The sequence below is a fragment of the Anas platyrhynchos genome, chromosome 25 (assembly GCF_047663525.1).
Source record: "Anas platyrhynchos isolate ZD024472 breed Pekin duck chromosome 25, IASCAAS_PekinDuck_T2T, whole genome shotgun sequence".
In the NCBI taxonomy this organism is placed as follows: domain Eukaryota; kingdom Metazoa; phylum Chordata; class Aves; order Anseriformes; family Anatidae; genus Anas; species Anas platyrhynchos.
The window spans coordinates 1,474,441-1,496,195 of NC_092611.1; positions in this window are offsets into that span (position 1 = coordinate 1,474,441).

Sequence of the window (21,755 nt, forward strand, 5' to 3'; positions counted from 1 at the left end):
TTTTTCACTCGTCTCCGATGACGGCTAGTGCTACGTTTAGGTTTGCTCATGAACAGCGAACCCGGAGGGTCCAGTTGCATGTGGGGCTGCGTAAAGGCTCCCCTGGGGAGTTCTCTTGTACCGAAAGCCTTCCTTTGGGGGCACTTTTGGATGGGCGAAAAGGGACTCACAACGCGTTTTCTTGGGCCCGGTTTTTCAGTCGTCTTCGATGCCGGCTAGGGCTATTTTAGGGATGCTCGGAAACAGCGAACCCGGAGGGTCCAGTTGCATGTGGGGCTGCGTAAAGGCTCCCCTGGGGAGTTCACTTGTACCCAAAGCCTTCCTTTGGTGACACTTTTGGATGGTCCAAAGGGGTTTGCAACGCGTTTTCTGGGACCCGTGTTTACAGTCTTCTCCGATGCCGGCTAGTGATATATTTAGGGTTGCTCGGAAAAATCGAACCCGGAGGGTCCAGTTGCATGTGGGGCTGCGTAAAGGCTCCCCTGGGGAGTTCTCTTGTACCCAAAGTCTTCGTTTGGGGGCACTTTTGGGTGGGTGAAAAGGGTTCGTAACGCATTTCCTGGGGCCTGATTTTTCAGTCGTCATCGATGCCGGTAGGGCTATGTTTAGGGATGCTCGGAAACAGCGAACCCGGAGGGTCCAGTTGCATGTGGGGCTGCGTAAAGGCTCCCCTGGGGAGTTCACTTGTACCCAAAGCCTTCCTTTGTAGGCACTTTTGGATGGGCGAAAAGGGCTCGGAACGCATTTCCTGGGGCCTGATTTTTCAGTCGTCTTCGATGCCTGCTAGGCCTATGTTTAAGGATGCTCGGAAACAGTTAACCCGGAGGGTCCAGTTGCATGTGGGGCTGCGTAAAGGCTCCCCTGGGGAGTTCTCTTGTACCCAAAGTCTTCCTTTGGGGGCACTTTTGGATGGTCCAAAGGGGCTTGCAACGCATTTCCTGGGGCCTGATTTTTCAGTCGTCTTCGATGCCGGCTAGGGCTATGTTTAGGGATGCTTGAAAACAGCGAACCCGGAGGGTCCAGTTGCATGTGGGGCTGCGTAAAGGCTCCCCTGGGAACTTCACATGTACCCAAGGCCTTCCTTTGGTGACACTTTTGGATGGTCCAAAGGGGCTTGCAACGCGTTTTCTGGGGCCGGATTCTTCACTCGTCTACGATGACTGCTAGGGATACGTTTAGGGTTGCTCATGAACAGCGAACCTGGAGGGTCCAGTTGCATGTGGGGCTGCGTAAAGGCTCCCCTGGGGAGTTCTCTTGTACCCAAAGCCTTCCTTTGGGGGCACTTTTGGATGGGCGAAAAAGGCTCGTAACGCATTTCCTGGGGCCTGATTTTTCAGTCGTCTTCGATGCCTGCTAGGCCTATGTTTAAGGATGCTCGGAAACAGCGAACCCGGAGGGTCCAGTTGCATGTGGGGCTGCGTAAAGGCTCCCCTGGGGAGTTCTCTTGTACCCAAAGCCTTCCTTTGGGGGCACATTTGGATGGGCGAAAAGGGCTCGTAACGCACTTCCTGCGGCCTGATTTTTCAGTCATCTTCGATGCCGGCAAGGGCTACTTTTAGGGTTGCTCATGAACAGCGAACCCGGAGGGTCCAGTTGCATGTGGGGCTGCGTAAAGGCTCCCCTGGGGAGTTCACTTGTACCCAAAGCCTTCCTTTGGGGGCACTTTTGGAGGGGCGAAAAGGGCTCGTAACGCATTTCCTGGGGCCTGATTTTTCAGTCGTCATCGATGCCGGTAGGGCTATGTTTAGGGATGCTCGGAAACAGCGAACCCGGAGGGTCCAGTTGCATGTGGGGCTGCGTAAAGGCTCCCCTGGGGAGTTCTCTTGTACCCAAAGCCTTCCTTTGGGGGCACTTTTGGATGGGCGAAAAGGGCTCGGAACGCATTTCCTGGGGCCTGATTTTTCAGTCATCTTCGATGCCGGCAAGGGCTATGTTTAGAGATGCTCGGAAACAGCGAACCCGGAGGGTCCAGTTGCATGTGGGGCTGCGTAAAGGCTCCCCTGAGGAGTTCACTTGTACCCAAAGCCTTCCTTTGGTGACACTTTTGGATGGTCCAAAGGGGCTTGCAACGCATTTCCTGGGGCCTGATTTTTCTGTCTTGTTTGATGCCGGCTAGGGATATGTTTAGGGATGCTTGAAAACAGCGAACCCGGAGGGTCCAGTTGCATGTGGGGCTGCGTAAAGACTCCCCTGGGGAGTTCACTTGTACCCAAAGCCTTCCTTTGGTGACACTTTTGGATGGTCCAAAGGGGCTTGCAACGCGTTTTCTGGGACCCGAGTTTTCAGTCTTCTCGCATGCCGGCTAGTGATATATTTAGTGTTGATCGGAAAAATCGAACCCGGAGGGTCCAGTTACATGTGGGGCTGCGTAAAGGCTCCCCTGGGGAGTTCTCTTGTACCCAAAGCCTTCCTTTGGGGGCACATTTGGATGGGCGAAAAGGGCTCGTAACGCACTTCCTGCGGCCTGATTTTTCAGTCATCTTCGATGCCGGCAAGGGCTACTTTTAGGGTTGCTCATGAACAGCGAACCCGGAGGGTCCAGTTGCATGTGGGGCTGCGTAAAGGCTCCCCTGGGGAGTTCACTTGTACCCAAAGCCTTCCTTTGGGGGCACTTTTGGAGGGGCGAAAAGGGCTCGTAACGCATTTCCTGGGGCCTGATTTTTCAGTCGTCATCGATGCCGGTAGGGCTATGTTTAGGGATGCTCGGAAACAGCGAACCCGGAGGGTCCAGTTGCATGTGGGGCTGCGTAAAGGCTCCCCTGGGGAGTTCTCTTGTACCCAAAGCCTTCCTTTGGGGGCACTTTTGGATGGGCGAAAAGGGCTCGGAACGCATTTCCTGGGGCCTGATTTTTCAGTCATCTTCGATGCCGGCAAGGGCTATGTTTAGAGATGCTCGGAAACAGCGAACCCGGAGGGTCCAGTTGCATGTGGGGCTGCGTAAAGGCTCCCCTGAGGAGTTCACTTGTACCCAAAGCCTTCCTTTGGTGACACTTTTGGATGGTCCAAAGGGGCTTGCAACGCATTTCCTGGGGCCTGATTTTTCTGTCTTGTTTGATGCCGGCTAGGGATATGTTTAGGGATGCTTGAAAACAGCGAACCCGGAGGGTCCAGTTGCATGTGGGGCTGCGTAAAGACTCCCCTGGGGAGTTCACTTGTACCCAAAGCCTTCCTTTGGTGACACTTTTGGATGGTCCAAAGGGGCTTGCAACGCGTTTTCTGGGACCCGAGTTTTCAGTCTTCTCGCATGCCGGCTAGTGATATATTTAGTGTTGATCGGAAAAATCGAACCCGGAGGGTCCAGTTACATGTGGGGCTGCGTAAAGGCTCCCCTGGGGAGTTCTCTTGTACCCAAAGCCTTCCTTTGGGGGCACTTTTGGATGGGTGAAAAGGGCTCGTAACGCATTTCCTGGGGCCTGATTTTTCAGTCGTCATCAATGCCGGTAGGTCTATGTTTAGGGATGCTCGGAAACAGAGAACCCGGAGGGTCCAGTTGCATGTGGGGCTGCGTAAAGGCTCCCCTGGGGAGTTCACTTGTACCCAAAGCCTTCCTTTGGGGGCACTTTTGGATGGGCGAAAAGGGCTCGGAACGCATTTCCTGGGGCCTGATTTTTCAGTCGTCTTCGATGCCGGCTAGGCCTATGTTTAAGGATGCTCGGAAACAGCGAACCCGGAGGGTCCAGTTGCATGTGGGGCTGCGTAAAGGCTCCCCTGGGGAGTTCTCTTGTACCCAAAGCCTTCCTTTGGGGGCACGTTTGGATGGGCGAAAAGGGCATGTAACGCATTTCCTGGGGCCTGATTTTTCAGTCGTCTTCGATGCCTGCTAGGCCTATGTTTAAGGATGCTCGGAAACAGCGAACCCGGAGGGTCCAGTTGCATGTGGGGCTGCGTAAAGGCTCCCCTGGGGAGTTCACTTGTACCCAAATCATTCCTTTGGGGGCACTTTTGGATGGGCGAAAAGGGCTCGTAACGCATTAACTGGGGCCTGATTTTTCAGTCATCATCGATGCCGGCTAATACTAGGTTTAGGGATGCTCGGAGACAGCGAACCCGGAGGGTCCAGTTGCATGTGGGGCTGCGTAAAGGCTCCCCTGGGGAGTTCACTTGTACCCAAAGCCTTCCTTTGGGGGCACTTTTGGATGGGCGAAAAGGGCTCGGAACGCATTTCCTGGGGCCTGATTTTTCAGTCGTCTTCGATGCCTGCTAGGCCTATGTTTAAGGATGCTCGGAAACAGCGAACCCGGAGGGTCCAGTTGCATGTGGGGCTGCGTAACGGCTCCCCTGGGGAGTTCTCTTGTACCCAAAGCCTTCCTTTGGGGGCACTTTTGGATGGGCAAAAATGGCTCGTAAGGCATTTCCTGGGGCCTGATTTTTCAGTCATCTTCGATGCCGGCAAGGGCTATGTTTAGAGATGCTCGGAAACAGCGAACCCGGAGGGTCCAGTTGCATGTGGGGCTGCGTAAAGGCTCCCCTGGGGAGTTCACTTGTACCCAAAGCCTTCCTTTGATGACACTTTTGGATGGGTGAAAAGGGCTCGTAACGCATTTCCTGGGGCCTGATTTTTCAGTCGTCATCAATGCCGGTAGGGCTATGTTTAGGGATGCTCGGAAACAGAGAACCCGGAGGGTCCAGTTGCATGTGGGGCTGCGTAAAGGCTCCCCTGGGGAGTTCACTTGTACCCAAAGCCTTCCTTTGGGGGCACTTTTGGATGGGCGAAAAGGGCTCGGAACGCATTAACTGGGGCCTGATTTTTCAGTCGTCTTCGATGCCTGCTAGGCCTATGTTTAAGGATGCTCGGAAACAGCGAACCCGGAGGGTCCAGTTGCATGTGGGGCTACGTAAAGGCTAACCTGGGGAGTTCTCTTGTACCCAAAGTCTTCCTTTGGGGGCACATTTGGATGGGCAAAAATGGCTCGTAAGGCATTTCCTGGGGCCTGATTTTTCAGTCATCTTCGATGCCGGCAAGGGCTATGTTTAGAGATGCTCGGAAACAGCGAACCCGGAGGGTCCAGATGCATGTGGGGCTGCGTAAAGGCTCCCCTGGGGAGTTCACTTGTACCCAAAGCCTTCCTTTGTTGACACTTTGGGATGGTCCAAAGGGGCTTGCAACGCGTTTTCTGGGGCCCGTGTTTACAGTCTTCTCCCATGCCGTCTAGGGATATATTTAGGGTTGCTCAGAAACAGCGAACTGGAGGGTCCAGTTGCATGTGGGGCTGCGTAAAGGCTCCCCTGGGAACTTCAGATGTATCCAAAGCCTTCCTTTGGGGGCAGTTTTGGATGGTCCAAAGGGGCTAGCAATGCATTTCCTTGGGCCTGATTTTTCACTCGTCTCCGATGATGGCTAGCGCTACGTTTAGGTTTGCTCATGAACAGCGAACCCGGAGGGTCCAGTTGCATGTGGGGCTGCGTAAAGGCTCCCCTGGGGAGTTCTCTTGTACCCAAAGCCTTCCTTTGGGGGCACTTTTGGATGGGCGAAAAGGGACTCGCAACGCGTTTTCTTGGGCCCGGTTTTTCAGTCGTCTTCGATGCCGGCTTGGGCTATGTTTAGGGATGCTCGGAAACAGCGAACCCGGAGGGTCCAGTTGCATGTGGGGCTGCGTAAAGGCTCCCCTGGGGAGTTCTCTTGTACCCAAAGCCTTCCTTTGGTGACACTTTTGGATGGTCCAAAGGGGCTTGCAACGCGTTTTCTGGGACCCGAGTTTTCAGTCTTCTCCCATGCCGGCTAGTGATATATTTAGGGTTGCTCGGAAAAATCGAACCCGGAGGGTCCAGTTCCATGTGGGGCTGCGTAATGGCTCCCCTGGGGAGTTCTCTTGTACCCAAAGTCTTCCTTTGGGGGCACTTTTGGATGGGTGAAAATGGCTTGTAACGCATTTCCTGGGGCCTGATTTTTCAGTCGTCTTCGATGCCGGCTAGGGTTATGTTTAGGGATGCTCGGAAACAGCGAACCCGGAGGGTCCAGTTGCATGTGGGGCTGCGTAAAGGCTCCCCTGGGGAGTTCACTTGTACCCAAAACCTTCCTTTGGGGGCACTTTTGGATGGGCGAAAAGGGCTCGTAACGCATTTCCTGGGGCCTGATTTTTCAGTCGTCTTCGATGCCTGCTAGGCCTATGTTTAAGGATGCTCGGAAACAGCGAACCCGGAGGGTCCAGTTGCATGTGGGGCTGCGTAAAGGCTCCCCTGGGGAGTTCTCTTGTACCCAAAGTCTTCGTTTGGGGGCACATTTGGATGGGCGAAAAGGGCTCGTAACGCATTTCCTGGGGCCTGATTTTTCAGTCATCTTCGATGCCGGCAAGGGCTACGTTTAGGGTTGCTCATGAACAGCGAACCCGGAGGGTCCAGTTGCATGTGGGGCTGCGTAAAGGCTCCCCTGGGGAGTTCACTTGTACCCAAAGCCTTCCTTTGTTGACACTTTGGGATGGTCCAAAGGGGCTTGCAAGGCGTTTTCTGGGGCCCGTGTTTACAGTCTTCTCCCATGCCGTCTAGGGATATATTTAGGGTTGCTCAGAAACAGCGAACTGGAGGGTCCAGTTGCATGTGGGGCTGCGTAAAGGCTCCCCTGGGAACTTCAGATGTATCCAAAGCCTTCCTTTGGGGGCAGTTTTGGATGGTCCAAAGGGGCTCGCAACGCATTTCCTTGGGCCTGATTTTTCACTCGTCTCCGATGATGGCTAGGGCTACGTTTAGGTTTGCTCATGAACAGCGAACCCGGAGGGTCCAGTTGCATGTGGGGCTGCGTAAAGGCTCCCCTGGGGAGTTCTCTTGTACCCAAAGCCTTCCTTTGGGGGCACTTTTGGATGGGCGAAAAGGGACTCGCAACGCGTTTTCTTGGGCCCGGTTTTTAGTCGTCTTCGATGCCGGCTTGGGCTATGTATAGGGATGCTCGGAAACAGCGAACCCGGAGGGTCCAGTTGCATGTGGGGCTGCGTAAAGGCTCCCCTGGGGAGTTCACTTGTACCCAAAGCCTTCCTTTGGTGACACTTTTGGATGGTCCAAAGGGGCTTGCAACGCGTTTTCTGGGACCCGGGTTTTCAGTCTTCTCCCATGCCGGCTAGTGATATATTTAGGGTTGCTCGGAAAAATCGAACCCGGAGGGTCCAGTTCCATGTGGGGCTGCGTAAAGGCTCCCCTGGGGAGTTCTCTTGTACCCAAAGTCTTCCTTTGGGGGCACTTTTGGATGGGTGAAAATGGCTTGTAACGCATTTCCTGGGGCCTGATTTTTCAGTCGTCTTCGATGCCGGCTAGGGTTATGTTTAGGGATGCTCGGAAACAGCGAACCCGGAGGGTCCAGTTGCATGTGGGGCTGCGTAAAGGCTCCCCTGGGGAGTTCACTTGTACCCAAAACCTTCCTTTGGGGGCACTTTTGGATGGGCGAAAAGGGCTCGTAACGCATTTCCTGGGGCCTGATTTTTCAGTCGTCTTCGATGCCTGCTAGGCCTATGTTTAAGGATGCTCGGAAACAGCGAACCCGGAGGGTCCAGTTGCATGTGGGGCTGCGTAAAGGCTCCCCTGGGGAGTTCTCTTGTACCCAAAGTCTTCGTTTGGGGGCACATTTGGATGGGCGAAAAGGGCTCGTAACGCATTTCCTGGGGCCTGATTTTTCAGTCATATTCGATGCCGGCAAGGGCTACGTTTAGGGTTGCTCATGAACAGCGAACCCGGAGGGTCCAGTTGCATGTGGGGCTGCGTAAAGGCTCCCCTGGGGAGTTCACTTGTACCCAAAGCCTTCCTTTGTTGACACTTTGGGATGGTCCAAAGGGGCTTGCAAGGCGTTTTCTGGGGCCCGTGTTTACAGTCTTCTCCCATGCCGTCTAGGGATATATTTAGGGTTGCTCAGAAACAGCGAACCGGAGGGTCCAGTTGCATGTGGGGCTGCGTAAAGGCTCCCCTGGGAACTTCAGATGTATCCAAAGCCTTCCTTTGGGGGCAGTTTTGGATGGTCCAAAGGGGCTCGCAACGCATTTCCTTGGGCCTGATTTTTCACTCGTCTCCGATGATGGCTAGGGCTACGTTTAGGTTTGCTCATGAACAGCGAACCCGGAGGGTCCAGTTGCATGTGGGGCTGCGTAAAGGCTCCCCTGGGGAGTTCTCTTGTACCCAAAGCCTTCCTTTGGGGGCACTTTTGGATGGGCGAAAAGGGACTCGCAACGCGTTTTCTTGGGCCCGGTTTTTAGTCGTCTTCGATGCCGGCTTGGGCTATGTATAGGGATGCTCGGAAACAGCGAACCCGGAGGGTCCAGTTGCATGTGGGGCTGCGTAAAGGCTCCCCTGGGGAGTTCACTTGTACCCAAAGCCTTCCTTTGGTGACACTTTTGGATGGTCCAAAGGGGCTTGCAACGCGTTTTCTGGGACCCGGGTTTTCAGTCTTCTCCCATGCCGGCTAGTGATATATTTAGGGTTGCTCGGAAAAATCGAACCCGGAGGGTCCAGTTGCATGTGGGGCTGCGTAAAGGCTCCCCTGGGGAGTTCACTTGTACCCAAATCATTCCTTTGGGGGCACTTTTGGATGGGCGAAAAGGGCTTGCAACGCATTTCCTGGGGCCTGATTTTTCAGTCTTCTTCGATGCTGGCTAGGGCTATGTTTAGGGATGCTCGGAAACAGCGAACCCGGAGGGTCCAGTTGCATATGGGGCTGCGTAAAGGCTCCCCTGGGGAGTTCTCTTGTACCCAAAGAATTCCTTTGGGGGCACTTTTCTGATGGTCCAAAGGGACTCGCAACACGTTTTCTGAGGCCCGGTTTTTCAGTCGTCTTCGATGCCGGCTAGGGCTATGTATAGGGATGCTCGGAAACAGCGAACCCGGAGGGTCCAGTTGCATGTGGGGCTGCGTAAAGGCTCCCCTGGGAACTTCACATGTACCCAAGGCCTTCCTTTGGTGACACTTTTGGATGGTCCAAAGGGGCTCACAACTCATTTCCTGGGGCCGGATTCTTCACTCGTCTACGATGACTGCTAGGGATATGTTTAGGGTTGCTCATGAACAGCGAACCTGGAGGGTCCAGTTGCATGTGGGGCTGCGTAAAGGCTCCCCTGGGAACTTCAGATGTATCGAAAGCCTTCCTTTGGGGGCAGTTTTGGATGGTCCAAAGGGGCTCGCAACGCATTTCCTTGGGCCTGATTTTTCACTCCTCTCCGATGACGGCTAGGGCTACGTTTAGGTTTGCTCATGAACAGTGAACCCGGAGGGTCCAGTTGCATGTGGGGCTGCGTAAAGGCTCCCCTGGGGAGTTCACTTGTACCCAAAGCCTTCCTTTGGGGGCACTTTTGGATGGGCGAAAAGGGACTCGCAACGCGTTTTCTTGGGCCCGGTTTTTCAGTCGTCTTCGATGCCGGCTAGGGCTATTTTAGGGATGCTCGGAAACAGCGAACCCGGAGGGTCCAGTTGCATGTGGGGCTGCGTAAAGGCTCTCCTGGGGAGTTCACTTGTACCCAAAGCCTTCCTTTGGTGACACTTTTGGATGGTCCAAAGTGGCTTGCAACGCGTTTTCTGGGGCCCGTGTTTACAGTCTTCTCCCATGCCGGCTAGGGATATATTTAGGGTTGCTCAGAAACAGCGAACCCGGAGGGTCCAGTTGCATGTGGGGCTGCGTAAAGGTTCCCCGGGGGAGTTCAGTTGTACCCAAAGCCTTCCTTTGGTGACACTTTTGGATGGTCCAAAGTGGCTTGCAACGCATTTCCTGGGGCCTGATTTTTCAGTCGTCTTCGATGATGGCTAGGGCTATGTTTAGGGATGCTCGGAAACAGCGAACCCGGAGGGTCCAGTTGCATATGGGGCTGCGTAAAGGCTCCCCTGGGGAGTTCTCTTGTAACCAAAGCCTTCCTTTGGGGGCACTTTTGGATGGTCCAAAGGGACTCGCAACGCGTTTTCTGGGGCCCGGTTTTTCAGTCGTCTTCGATGCCGGCTAGGGCTATTTTAGGGATGCTCGGAAACAGCGAACCCGGAGGGTCCAGTTGCATGTGGGGCTGCGTAAAGGCTCCCCTGGGGAGTTCACTTGTACCCAAAGCCTTCCTTTGGTGACACTTTTAGATGGTCCAAAGGGGCTTGCAACGCGTTTTCTGGGACCCGAGTTTCAGACTTCTCCCATGCCGGCTAGTGATATATTTAGTGTTGCTCGGAAAAATCGAACCCGGAGGGTCCAGTTGCATGTGGGGCTGCGTAAAGGCTCCCCTGGGGAGTTCTCTTGTACCCAAAGTCTTCGTTTGGGGGCAGTTTTGGATGGGTGAAAAGGGCTCGTAACGCATTTCCTGGGGCCTGATTTTTCAGTCGTCATCGATGCTGGTAGGGCTATGTTTAGGGATGCTCGGAAACAGAGAACCCGGAGGGTCCAGTTGCATGTGGGGCTGCGTAAAGGCTCCCCTGGGGAGTTCACTTGTACCCAAAGCCTTCCTTTGTAGGCACTTTTGGATGGGCGAAAAGGGCTCGGAACGCATTTCCTGGGGCCTGATTTTTCAGTCGTCTTCGATGCCTGCTAGGCCTATGTTTAAGGATGCTCGGAAACAGTTAACCCGGAGGGTCCAGTTGCATGTGGGGCTGCGTAAAGGCTCCCCTGGGGAGTTCACTTGTACCCAAAGCCATCCTTTGGGGGTACTTTTGGATGGTCCAAAAATGGCTCATAACGCATTTCCTGGGGCCTGATTTTTCAGTCATCTTCGATGCCAGCAAGGGCTATGTTTAGAGATGCTCGGAAACAGCGAACCCGGAGGGTCCAGTTGCATGTGGGGCTGCGTAAAGGCTCCCCTGGGGAGTTCTCTTGTACCCAAAGCCTTCCTTTGGTGACACTTTTGGATGGTCCAAAGGGGCTTGCAACGCATTTCCTGGGGCCGGATTTTTCAGTCGTCTTCGATGACTGCTAGGGATACGTTTAGGGTTGCTCATGAACAGCGAATCTGGAGGGTCCAGTTGCATGTGGGGCTGCGTAAAGGCTCCCCTGGGAACTTCAGATGTATCCAAAGCCTTCCTTTGGGGGCAGTTTTGGATGGTCCAAAGGGGCTCGCAACGCATTTCCTTGGGCCTGATTTTTCACTCGTCTCCGATGACGGCTAGTGCTACGTTTAGGTTTGCTCATGAACAGCGAACCCGGAGGGTCCAGTTGCATGTGGGGCTGCGTAAAGGCTCCCCTGGGGAGTTCTCTTGTACCGAAAGCCTTCCTTTGGGGGCACTTTTGGATGGGCGAAAAGGGACTCACAACGCGTTTTCTTGGGGCCTGATTTTTCAGTCGTCTTCGATGCCTGCTAGGCCTATGTTTAAGGATGCTCGGAAACAGCGAACCCGGAGGGTCCAGTTGCATGTGGGGCTGCGTAACGGCTCCCCTGGGGAGTTCTCTTGTACCCAAAGCCTTCCTTTGGGGGCACTTTTGGATGGGCAAAAATGGCTCGTAAGGCATTTCCTGGGGCCTGATTTTTCAGTCATCTTCGATGCCGGCAAGGGCTATGTTTAGAGATGCTCGGAAACAGCGAACCCGGAGGGTCCAGTTGCATGTGGGGCTGCGTAAAGGCTCCCCTGGGGAGTTCACTTGTACCCAAAGCCTTCCTTTGATGACACTTTTGGATGGGTGAAAAGGGCTCGTAACGCATTTCCTGGGGCCTGATTTTTCAGTCGTCATCAATGCCGGTAGGGCTATGTTTAGGGATGCTCGGAAACAGAGAACCCGGAGGGTCCAGTTGCATGTGGGGCTGCGTAAAGGCTCCCCTGGGGAGTTCACTTGTACCCAAAGCCTTCCTTTGGGGGCACTTTTGGATGGGCGAAAAGGGCTCGGAACGCATTAACTGGGGCCTGATTTTTCAGTCGTCTTCGATGCCTGCTAGGCCTATGTTTAAGGATGCTCGGAAACAGCGAACCCGGAGGGTCCAGTTGCATGTGGGGCTACGTAAAGGCTAACCTGGGGAGTTCTCTTGTACCCAAAGTCTTCCTTTGGGGGCACATTTGGATGGGCAAAAATGGCTCGTAAGGCATTTCCTGGGGCCTGATTTTTCAGTCATCTTCGATGCCGGCAAGGGCTATGTTTAGAGATGCTCGGAAACAGCGAACCCGGAGGGTCCAGATGCATGTGGGGCTGCGTAAAGGCTCCCCTGGGGAGTTCACTTGTACCCAAAGCCTTCCTTTGTTGACACTTTGGGATGGTCCAAAGGGGCTTGCAACGCGTTTTCTGGGGCCCGTGTTTACAGTCTTCTCCCATGCCGTCTAGGGATATATTTAGGGTTGCTCAGAAACAGCGAACTGGAGGGTCCAGTTGCATGTGGGGCTGCGTAAAGGCTCCCCTGGGAACTTCAGATGTATCCAAAGCCTTCCTTTGGGGGCAGTTTTGGATGGTCCAAAGGGGCTAGCAATGCATTTCCTTGGGCCTGATTTTTCACTCGTCTCCGATGATGGCTAGCGCTACGTTTAGGTTTGCTCATGAACAGCGAACCCGGAGGGTCCAGTTGCATGTGGGGCTGCGTAAAGGCTCCCCTGGGGAGTTCTCTTGTACCCAAAGCCTTCCTTTGGGGGCACTTTTGGATGGGCGAAAAGGGACTCGCAACGCGTTTTCTTGGGCCCGGTTTTTCAGTCGTCTTCGATGCCGGCTTGGGCTATGTTTAGGGATGCTCGGAAACAGCGAACCCGGAGGGTCCAGTTGCATGTGGGGCTGCGTAAAGGCTCCCCTGGGGAGTTCTCTTGTACCCAAAGCCTTCCTTTGGTGACACTTTTGGATGGTCCAAAGGGGCTTGCAACGCGTTTTCTGGGACCCGAGTTTTCAGTCTTCTCCCATGCCGGCTAGTGATATATTTAGGGTTGCTCGGAAAAATCGAACCCGGAGGGTCCAGTTCCATGTGGGGCTGCGTAATGGCTCCCCTGGGGAGTTCTCTTGTACCCAAAGTCTTCCTTTGGGGGCACTTTTGGATGGGTGAAAATGGCTTGTAACGCATTTCCTGGGGCCTGATTTTTCAGTCGTCTTCGATGCCGGCTAGGGTTATGTTTAGGGATGCTCGGAAACAGCGAACCCGGAGGGTCCAGTTGCATGTGGGGCTGCGTAAAGGCTCCCCTGGGGAGTTCACTTGTACCCAAAACCTTCCTTTGGGGGCACTTTTGGATGGGCGAAAAGGGCTCGTAACGCATTTCCTGGGGCCTGATTTTTCAGTCGTCTTCGATGCCTGCTAGGCCTATGTTTAAGGATGCTCGGAAACAGCGAACCCGGAGGGTCCAGTTGCATGTGGGGCTGCGTAAAGGCTCCCCTGGGGAGTTCTCTTGTACCCAAAGTCTTCGTTTGGGGGCACATTTGGATGGGCGAAAAGGGCTCGTAACGCATTTCCTGGGGCCTGATTTTTCAGTCATCTTCGATGCCGGCAAGGGCTACGTTTAGGGTTGCTCATGAACAGCGAACCCGGAGGGTCCAGTTGCATGTGGGGCTGCGTAAAGGCTCCCCTGGGGAGTTCACTTGTACCCAAAGCCTTCCTTTGTTGACACTTTGGGATGGTCCAAAGGGGCTTGCAAGGCGTTTTCTGGGGCCCGTGTTTACAGTCTTCTCCCATGCCGTCTAGGGATATATTTAGGGTTGCTCAGAAACAGCGAACTGGAGGGTCCAGTTGCATGTGGGGCTGCGTAAAGGCTCCCCTGGGAACTTCAGATGTATCCAAAGCCTTCCTTTGGGGGCAGTTTTGGATGGTCCAAAGGGGCTCGCAACGCATTTCCTTGGGCCTGATTTTTCACTCGTCTCCGATGATGGCTAGGGCTACGTTTAGGTTTGCTCATGAACAGCGAACCCGGAGGGTCCAGTTGCATGTGGGGCTGCGTAAAGGCTCCCCTGGGGAGTTCTCTTGTACCCAAAGCCTTCCTTTGGGGGCACTTTTGGATGGGCGAAAAGGGACTCGCAACGCGTTTTCTTGGGCCCGGTTTTTAGTCGTCTTCGATGCCGGCTTGGGCTATGTATAGGGATGCTCGGAAACAGCGAACCCGGAGGGTCCAGTTGCATGTGGGGCTGCGTAAAGGCTCCCCTGGGGAGTTCACTTGTACCCAAAGCCTTCCTTTGGTGACACTTTTGGATGGTCCAAAGGGGCTTGCAACGCGTTTTCTGGGACCCGGGTTTTCAGTCTTCTCCCATGCCGGCTAGTGATATATTTAGGGTTGCTCGGAAAAATCGAACCCGGAGGGTCCAGTTCCATGTGGGGCTGCGTAAAGGCTCCCCTGGGGAGTTCACTTGTACCCAAAACCTTCCTTTGGGGGCACTTTTGGATGGGCGAAAAGGGCTCGTAACGCATTTCCTGGGGCCTGATTTTTCAGTCGTCTTCGATGCCTGCTAGGCCTATGTTTAAGGATGCTCGGAAACAGCGAACCCGGAGGGTCCAGTTGCATGTGGGGCTGCGTAAAGGCTCCCCTGGGGAGTTCTCTTGTACCCAAAGTCTTCGTTTGGGGGCACATTTGGATGGGCGAAAAGGGCTCGTAACGCATTTCCTGGGGCCTGATTTTTCAGTCATATTCGATGCCGGCAAGGGCTACGTTTAGGGTTGCTCATGAACAGCGAACCCGGAGGGTCCAGTTGCATGTGGGGCTGCGTAAAGGCTCCCCTGGGGAGTTCACTTGTACCCAAAGCCTTCCTTTGTTGACACTTTGGGATGGTCCAAAGGGGCTTGCAAGGCGTTTTCTGGGGCCCGTGTTTACAGTCTTCTCCCATGCCGTCTAGGGATATATTTAGGGTTGCTCAGAAACAGCGAACCGGAGGGTCCAGTTGCATGTGGGGCTGCGTAAAGGCTCCCCTGGGAACTTCAGATGTATCCAAAGCCTTCCTTTGGGGGCAGTTTTGGATGGTCCAAAGGGGCTCGCAACGCATTTCCTTGGGCCTGATTTTTCACTCGTCTCCGATGATGGCTAGGGCTACGTTTAGGTTTGCTCATGAACAGCGAACCCGGAGGGTCCAGTTGCATGTGGGGCTGCGTAAAGGCTCCCCTGGGGAGTTCTCTTGTACCCAAAGCCTTCCTTTGGGGGCACTTTTGGATGGGCGAAAAGGGACTCGCAACGCGTTTTCTTGGGCCCGGTTTTTAGTCGTCTTCGATGCCGGCTTGGGCTATGTATAGGGATGCTCGGAAACAGCGAACCCGGAGGGTCCAGTTGCATGTGGGGCTGCGTAAAGGCTCCCCTGGGGAGTTCACTTGTACCCAAAGCCTTCCTTTGGTGACACTTTTGGATGGTCCAAAGGGGCTTGCAACGCGTTTTCTGGGACCCGGGTTTTCAGTCTTCTCCCATGCCGGCTAGTGATATATTTAGGGTTGCTCGGAAAAATCGAACCCGGAGGGTCCAGTTCCATGTGGGGCTGCGTAAAGGCTCCCCTGGGGAGTTCTCTTGTACCCAAAGTCTTCCTTTGGGGGCACTTTTGGATGGGTGAAAATGGCTTGTAACGCATTTCCTGGGGCCTGATTTTTCAGTCGTCTTCGATGCCGGCTAGGGTTATGTTTAGGGATGCTCGGAAACAGCGAACCCGGAGGGTCCAGTTGCATGTGGGGCTGCGTAAAGGCTCCCCTGGGGAGTTCACTTGTACCCAAAACCTTCCTTTGGGGGCACTTTTGGATGGGCGAAATGGGCTCGTAACGCATTTCCTGGGGCCTGATTTTTCAGTCGTCTTCGATGCCTGCTAGGCCTATGTTTAAGGATGCTAGGAAACAGCGAACCCGGAGGGTCCAGTTGCATGTGGGGCTGCGTAAAGGCTCCCCTGGGGAGTTCTCTTGTACCCAAAGTCTTCGTTTGGGGGCACATTTGGATGGGCGAAAAGGGCTCGGAACGCATTTCCTGGGGCCTGATTTTTCAGTCATCTTCGATGCCGGCAAGGGCTACGTTTAGGGTTGCTCATGAACAGCGAACCCGGAGGGTCCAGTTGCATGTGGGGCTGCGTAAAGGCTCCCCTGGGGAGTTCACTTGTACCCAAAGCCTTCCTTTGTTGACACTTTGGGATGGTCTAAAGTGGCTTGCAACGCGTTTTCCGGGACCCGTGTTTACAGTCTTCTCCCATGCCGGCTAGGGATATATTTAGGGTTGCTCAGAAACAGCGAACCCGGAGGGTCCAGTTGCATGTGGGGCTGCGTAAAGGCTCCCCTGGGGAGTTCACTTGTACCCAAAGCCTTCCTTTGGTGACACTTTTGGATGGTCCAAAGGGGCTTGCAACGCGTTTTCTGGGACCCGGGTTTTCAGTCTTCTCCCATGCCGGCTAGTGATATATTTAGGGTTGCTCGGAAAAATCGAACCCGGAGGGTCCAGTTCCATGTGGGGCTGCGTAAAGGCTCCCCTGGGGAGTTCACTTGTACCCAAAACCTTCCTTTGGGGGCACTTTTGGATGGGCGAAAAGGGCTCGTAACGCATTTCCTGGGGCCTGATTTTTCAGTCGTCTTCGATGCCTGCTAGGCCTATGTTTAAGGATGCTCGGAAACAGCGAACCCGGAGGGTCCAGTTGCATGTGGGGCTGCGTAAAGGCTCCCCTGGGGAGTTCTCTTGTACCCAAAGTCTTCGTTTGGGGGCACATTTGGATGGGCGAAAAGGGCTCGTAACGCATTTCCTGGGGCCTGATTTTTCAGTCATATTCGATGCCGGCAAGGGCTACGTTTAGGGTTGCTCATGAACAGCGAACCCGGAGGGTCCAGTTGCATGTGGGGCTGCGTAAAGGCTCCCCTGGGGAGTTCACTTGTACCCAAAGCCTTCCTTTGTTGACACTTTGGGATGGTCCAAAGGGGCTTGCAAGGCGTTTTCTGGGGCCCGTGTTTACAGTCTTCTCCCATGCCGTCTAGGGATATATTTAGGGTTGCTCAGAAACAGCGAACCGGAGGGTCCAGTTGCATGTGGGGCTGCGTAAAGGCTCCCCTGGGAACTTCAGATGTATCCAAAGCCTTCCTTTGGGGGCAGTTTTGGATGGTCCAAAGGGGCTCGCAACGCATTTCCTTGGGCCTGATTTTTCACTCGTCTCCGATGATGGCTAGGGCTACGTTTAGGTTTGCTCATGAACAGCGAACCCGGAGGGTCCAGTTGCATGTGGGGCTGCGTAAAGGCTCCCCTGGGGAGTTCTCTTGTACCCAAAGCCTTCCTTTGGGGGCACTTTTGGATGGGCGAAAAGGGACTCGCAACGCGTTTTCTTGGGCCCGGTTTTTAGTCGTCTTCGATGCCGGCTTGGGCTATGTATAGGGATGCTCGGAAACAGCGAACCCGGAGGGTCCAGTTGCATGTGGGGCTGCGTAAAGGCTCCCCTGGGGAGTTCACTTGTACCCAAAGCCTTCCTTTGGTGACACTTTTGGATGGTCCAAAGGGGCTTGCAACGCGTTTTCTGGGACCCGGGTTTTCAGTCTTCTCCCATGCCGGCTAGTGATATATTTAGGGTTGCTCGGAAAAATCGAACCCGGAGGGTCCAGTTCCATGTGGGGCTGCGTAAAGGCTCCCCTGGGGAGTTCTCTTGTACCCAAAGTCTTCCTTTGGGGGCACTTTTGGATGGGTGAAAATGGCTTGTAACGCATTTCCTGGGGCCTGATTTTTCAGTCGTCTTCGATGCCGGCTAGGGTTATGTTTAGGGATGCTCGGAAACAGCGAACCCGGAGGGTCCAGTTGCATGTGGGGCTGCGTAAAGGCTCCCCTGGGGAGTTCACTTGTACCCAAAACCTTCCTTTGGGGGCACTTTTGGATGGGCGAAATGGGCTCGTAACGCATTTCCTGGGGCCTGATTTTTCAGTCGTCTTCGATGCCTGCTAGGCCTATGTTTAAGGATGCTAGGAAACAGCGAACCCGGAGGGTCCAGTTGCATGTGGGGCTGCGTAAAGGCTCCCCTGGGGAGTTCTCTTGTACCCAAAGTCTTCGTTTGGGGGCACATTTGGATGGGCGAAAAGGGCTCGGAACGCATTTCCTGGGGCCTGATTTTTCAGTCATCTTCGATGCCGGCAAGGGCTACGTTTAGGGTTGCTCATGAACAGCGAACCCGGAGGGTCCAGTTGCATGTGGGGCTGCGTAAAGGCTCCCCTGGGGAGTTCACTTGTACCCAAAGCCTTCCTTTGTTGACACTTTGGGATGGTCTAAAGTGGCTTGCAACGCGTTTTCCGGGACCCGTGTTTACAGTCTTCTCCCATGCCGGCTAGGGATATATTTAGGGTTGCTCAGAAACAGCGAACCCGGAGGGTCCAGTTGCATGTGGGGCTGCGTAAAGGCTCCCCTGGGGAGTTCACTTGTACCCAAATCATTCCTTTGGGGGCACTTTTGGATGGGCGAAAAGGGCTTGCAACGCATTTCCTGGGGCCTGATTTTTCAGTCTTCTTCGATGCTGGCTAGGGCTATGTTTAGGGATGCTCGGAAACAGCGAACCCGGAGGGTCCAGTTGCATATGGGGCTGCGTAAAGGCTCCCCTGGGGAGTTCTCTTGTACCCAAAGAATTCCTTTGGGGGCACTTTTCTGATGGTCCAAAGGGACTCGCAACACGTTTTCTGAGGCCCGGTTTTTCAGTCGTCTTCGATGCCGGCTAGGGCTATGTATAGGGATGCTCGGAAACAGCGAACCCGGAGGGTCCAGTTGCATGTGGGGCTGCGTAAAGGCTCCCCTGGGAACTTCACATGTACCCAAGGCCTTCCTTTGGTGACACTTTTGGATGGTCCAAAGGGGCTCACAACTCATTTCCTGGGGCCGGATTCTTCACTCGTCTACGATGACTGCTAGGGATATGTTTAGGGTTGCTCATGAACAGCGAACCTGGAGGGTCCAGTTGCATGTGGGGCTGCGTAAAGGCTCCCCTGGGAACTTCAGATGTATCGAAAGCCTTCCTTTGGGGGCAGTTTTGGATGGTCCAAAGGGGCTCGCAACGCATTTCCTTGGGCCTGATTTTTCACTCCTCTCCGATGACGGCTAGGGCTACGTTTAGGTTTGCTCATGAACAGTGAACCCGGAGGGTCCAGTTGCATGTGGGGCTGCGTAAAGGCTCCCCTGGGGAGTTCACTTGTACCCAAAGCCTTCCTTTGGGGGCACTTTTGGATGGGCGAAAAGGGACTCGCAACGCGTTTTCTTGGGCCCGGTTTTTCAGTCGTCTTCGATGCCGGCTAGGGCTATTTTAGGGATGCTCGGAAACAGCGAACCCGGAGGGTCCAGTTGCATGTGGGGCTGCGTAAAGGCTCTCCTGGGGAGTTCACTTGTACCCAAAGCCTTCCTTTGGTGACACTTTTGGATGGTCCAAAGTGGCTTGCAACGCGTTTTCTGGGGCCCGTGTTTACAGTCTTCTCCCATGCCGGCTAGGGATATATTTAGGGTTGCTCAGAAACAGCGAACCCGGAGGGTCCAGTTGCATGTGGGGCTGCGTAAAGGTTCCCCGGGGGAGTTCAGTTGTACCCAAAGCCTTCCTTTGGTGACACTTTTGGATGGTCCAAAGTGGCTTGCAACGCATTTCCTGGGGCCTGATTTTTCAGTCGTCTTCGATGATGGCTAGGGCTATGTTTAGGGATGCTCGGAAACAGCGAACCCGGAGGGTCCAGTTGCATATGGGGCTGCGTAAAGGCTCCCCTGGGGAGTTCTCTTGTAACCAAAGCCTTCCTTTGGGGGCACTTTTGGATGGTCCAAAGGGACTCGCAACGCGTTTTCTGGGGCCCGGTTTTTCAGTCGTCTTCGATGCCGGCTAGGGCTATTTTAGGGATGCTCGGAAACAGCGAACCCGGAGGGTCCAGTTGCATGTGGGGCTGCGTAAAGGCTCCCCTGGGGAGTTCACTTGTACCCAAAGCCTTCCTTTGGTGACACTTTTGGATGGTCCAAAGGGGCTTGCAACGCGTTTTCTGGGACCCGAGTTTCAGACTTCTCCCATGCCGGCTAGTGATATATTTAGTGTTGCTCGGAAAAATCGAACCCGGAGGGTCCAGTTGCATGTGGGGCTGCGTAAAGGCTCCCCTGGGGAGTTCTCTTGTACCCAAAGTCTTCGTTTGGGGGCAGTTTTGGATGGGTGAAAAGGGCTCGTAACGCATTTCCTGGGGCCTGATTTTTCAGTCGTCATCGATGCTGGTAGGGCTATGTTTAGGGATGCTCGGAAACAGAGAACCCGGAGGGTCCAGTTGCATGTGGGGCTGCGTAAAGGCTCCCCTGGGGAGTTCACTTGTACCCAAAGCCTTCCTTTGTAGGCACTTTTGGATGGGCGAAAAGGGCTCGTAACGCATTTCCTGGGGCCTGATTTTTCAGTCGTCTTCGATGCCTGCTAGGCCTATGTTTAAGGATGCTCGGAAACAGTTAACCCGGAGGGTCCAGTTGCATGTGGGGCTGCGTAAAGGCTCCCCTGGGGAGTTCACTTGTACCCAAAGCCATCCTTTGGGGGTACTTTTGGATGGTCCAAAAATGGCTCATAACGCATTTCCTGGGGCCTGATTTTTCAGTCATCTTCGATGCCAGCAAGGGCTATGTTTAGAGATGCTCGGAAACAGCGAACCCGGAGGGTCCAGTTGCATGTGGGGCTGCGTAAAGGCTCCCCTGGGGAGTTCTCTTGTACCCAAAGCCTTCCTTTGGTGACACTTTTGGATGGTCCAAAGGGGCTTGCAACGCATTTCCTGGGGCCGGATTTTTCAGTCGTCTTCGATGACTGCTAGGGATACGTTTAGGGTTGCTCATGAACAGCGAATCTGGAGGGTCCAGTTGCATGTGGGGCTGCGTAAAGGCTCCCCTGGGAACTTCAGATGTATCCAAAGCCTTCCTTTGGGGGCAGTTTTGGATGGTCCAAAGGGGCTCGCAACGCATTTCCTTGGGCCTGATTTTTCACTCGTCTCCGATGACGGCTAGTGCTACGTTTAGGTTTGCTCATGAACAGCGAACCCGGAGGGTCCAGTTGCATGTGGGGCTGCGTAAAGGCTCCCCTGGGGAGTTCTCTTGTACCGAAAGCCTTCCTTTGGGGGCACTTTTGGATGGGCGAAAAGGGACTCACAACGCGTTTTCTTGGGCCCGGTTTTTCAGTCGTCTTCGATGCCGGCTAGGGCTATTTTAGGGATGCTCGGAAACAGCGAACCCGGAGGGTCCAGTTGCATGTGGGGCTGCGTAAAGGCTCCCCTGGGGAGTTCACTTGTACCCAAAGCCTTCCTTTGGTGACACTTTTGGATGGTCCAAAGGGGTTTGCAACGCGTTTTCTGGGACCCGTGTTTACAGTCTTCTCCGATGCCGGCTAGTGATATATTTAGGGTTGCTCGGAAAAATCGAACCCGGAGGGTCCAGTTGCATGTGGGGCTGCGTAAAGGCTCCCCTGGGGAGTTCTCTTGTACCCAAAGTCTTCGTTTGGGGGCACTTTTGGGTGGGTGAAAAGGGTTCGTAACGCATTTCCTGGGGCCTGATTTTTCAGTCGTCATCGATGCCGGTAGGGCTATGTTTAGGGATGCTCGGAAACAGCGAACCCGGAGGGTCCAGTTGCATGTGGGGCTGCGTAAAGGCTCCCCTGGGGAGTTCACTTGTACCCAAAACCTTCCTTTGGGGGCACTTTTGGATGGGCGAAATGGGCTCGTAACGCATTTCCTGGGGCCTGATTTTTCAGTCGTCTTCGATGCCTGCTAGGCCTATGTTTAAGGATGCTAGGAAACAGCGAACCCGGAGGGTCCAGTTGCATGTGGGGCTGCATAAAGGCTCCCCTGGGGAGTTCTCTTGTACCCAAAGTCTTCGTTTGGGGGCACATTTGGATGGGCGAAAAGGGCTCGGAACGCATTTCCTGGGGCCTGATTTTTCAGTCATCTTCGATGCCGGCAAGGGCTACGTTTAGGGTTGCTCATGAACAGCGAACCCGGAGGGTCCAGTTGCATGTGGGGCTGCGTAAAGGCTCCCCTGGG